Source organism: Puntigrus tetrazona, chromosome 7, assembly GCF_018831695.1.
Source record: "Puntigrus tetrazona isolate hp1 chromosome 7, ASM1883169v1, whole genome shotgun sequence".
In the NCBI taxonomy this organism is placed as follows: domain Eukaryota; kingdom Metazoa; phylum Chordata; class Actinopteri; order Cypriniformes; family Cyprinidae; genus Puntigrus; species Puntigrus tetrazona.
The window spans coordinates 25,943,102-25,945,795 of record NC_056705.1 but is presented as its reverse complement, the minus strand read 5'-3'; the positions used below and the strand labels follow the sequence as shown (position 1 = coordinate 25,945,795).

The 2,694-nt window shown below is 37.7% G+C and overlaps 1 long non-coding RNA gene across 1 annotated transcript; it reads right to left on the bottom strand.

Moving 5' to 3' along the window:
- Positions 1–244: 244 nt before the first annotated feature.
- Positions 245–1,368, bottom strand: LOC122348250. The gene is made up of 3 exons (XR_006251289.1): positions 1,183–1,368; positions 1,033–1,067; positions 245–444 (listed from the first exon to the last, which is right to left on the bottom strand). It is a non-coding gene; the product is annotated as an uncharacterized LOC122348250 (long non-coding RNA).
- Between the last annotated feature and the right edge of the window lie 1,326 nt (positions 1,369–2,694).

The window sequence follows — 2,694 nt, the reverse complement described above, 5'->3', positions numbered from 1 at the left end:
GGGTAAATTGCTTAATGATTTCTGGGAAAACTATAAATTGGGGTACCAAATAAGCACCATTACTACAATTTGATTACCAAGCAATTGAATTAGAGGGTAATCACCATTTCTATATATCATTATATTGAAACGCAATACAGGATTAGTTTATGCTTTGGGCTATGGGGAGAAGATATGACCGTCTAAATAAAAGGTGCAAGTGTAAATCTACAGCTTTTAGCTACCCATTAAAGAGCAAAATATCTTGTTTTTCCTGAAAACCGTCACACAGGGGAGAGAGGCTGAAAAGCTGAGTTTGAGGGCAGTAGATTGTTGAAACAATGGTTCATCAGACAAACACTGAATCTCTGTGATTGGTGTTTGCACCTGTGCAAGTGTCATCCAGGGTCCCTGCCTTGTAGAAGAGCATATTTATAGATGCTGGGCTAGCTCGTATACAGCACCCTGTGAGGAAAAAAAAAAACCTTTTAGAGGTATATCTGCTGATCGCTAAGGCAATACCGTCAAAGTTTAGGAATTTAATATTCAGTCTATATACAATAAAATAATAAAAATATTCTACATACAGTAAGAAGGAACAAAATGTGGCAGTTTTTGCCTACGCATTGTCTTTTGCACAATCAGGCATTAAATGATTAGTCAGTTGTGTTTGATTCACGAAAAAGTTCATAAGAATCATTTGGTTAGGAACCGCACTACAGTGGCAGCTCTGGATGTTTTTGATTCACTAAAAAGAACTGAAAGATTTGTTTGTATAATCAGATTACACTGTGTTGTATGCTGCTGATTCATAAAAAATAAGACACCTACTCTTTCGTACCTCATCTACCGCGAAAGGGTGCATATTAGGCGGGGTGATATAGGTAAATACTACTACTAGTAATGCACAACAAATTAATGATAGATAGATAGATAAGATAAGATAGATAAGATAGATAGAGTAACAGCTGTTATACCCTAAAGTGTGGATGTAACAGTGAAGATTGATATTGGAAGTGTAAAAACATGGCATCTCTAAAAGCAACTACCCACCAGTCAGCACTGCAAGATAACTGCATTAATGGAACCTAAAAGAAGAAAAAGCGACATGACTATTAGATTTAAGTTTTTGTTGTTTTTTTTCAAAGGACTATTAATCTCAAAGATATCATGGTATTACTTTTACATACATGTTCCACTCACCATCCATGCTGTATTTGCTCACGCAACAGTAACTTTGCTTTCCTTTTTCAGCAATGCCCCATGGGACATGTCAGCTATCACAGAGATTGTGACGTCCTTGACAATCGTCCAGATGTCTTTGTGCTGTGATGATGGAGGCTGAAGACTCGAGTCCCTCATGCTGATGGGCATCAGGCAGGCCTCTGAAGAGCCTGCGCTGTCAAGTGGTGGCTGAATGAAGAGGTGAGTGCTGGGGGCAGAGAAGAGACACGGGGCTCCATCAAGACAAGCTCATCAACATGAAGCTGTCTACATTTTAATACATTTAACATATACATTAACATATTTCCCAACAATGCTTCGAAGAAATACGCATGTTTATAAAGAGATACAAATGTAATACCTAGACGAACTACCCTGAGTGAATCAGTGCTCTTGAAACGCCCCGAATCCCGCCAGCACTCTTCGCATGTGCTGGTTTACTTAAGCACACAGGACCAATCAAGCCACTGATTACTCAAATGGGCTAATTAAGGCTCATTAGACTCTAAGTCCTGACACCTGCATGCAGTACACTCTGCATGCGGACAGGGCCACAGTTTCTCTCCCACAGCACGCGGCTCTGCTAGCTGTCAACACTGGCCCCAACAACTGTCCCAGTCATCGGTCCGCTTTTGTTCCCCGCCCTTCACACTCTCTCGTAAGGATCTCTCCAATTATGCGAGCAGACCGGGGACGTTGTGGAGTGGCCCAGTGAAACAGAATGCGCCATGCTAAACAGGCTTTATTAGAGACACAGATTTCTGATGCTAACAGCGCCATCGGAGACAAAGCTAAAGAATCGGAATCGTAAGGAATTTAAGATCACCGTTCAAGTCTGACACATAAACAAAAAGAATTATATTGTGAACAATGCACCTGAATAACTGCATCTGAATTCCAAATGAAATAAAACACTAGTTTATATCACAATATACATATATCTATTAGGGCTGTCAAACGATTCATTGTAATTAATTACTTCCAAACGAATGTTTTTTTGTCTGCATGATGTGTGTACTTTCTTTTTTATTATATTTATATATATATATATATTTATTTATTTGTGTATATATTAATATTCATATATTATAATATAATTATATTTAATATAAAACATATAGGTTTATATTGCAATAGAGGGATTGTATTTATCCATACATAATAAATTTTACTAGGTAAAAAAAAAAAACATTTTAGATGTGATTAATCACGATTAATCATTTGACAACATATCTATATCAATATCTATATAACAGATAACGGTTTATGACATTAAAACTTACACGTCATCTAGAATTCACAGTTTCACACTAATAACCAGGACTTCACTCGTTCATTCATGTGCTTGAAACTCTTAATTATGATATTTTCAACTGCATTTGAGAGGCACAACAGTGTGTGTGTGTGTGTGTGTGTGTGTCTCATTCTGAAGGCTGCACCCCCAGTAGGGTCGCATATGCCATTGAAGACGTCTCCAAAAAAACAAAGATA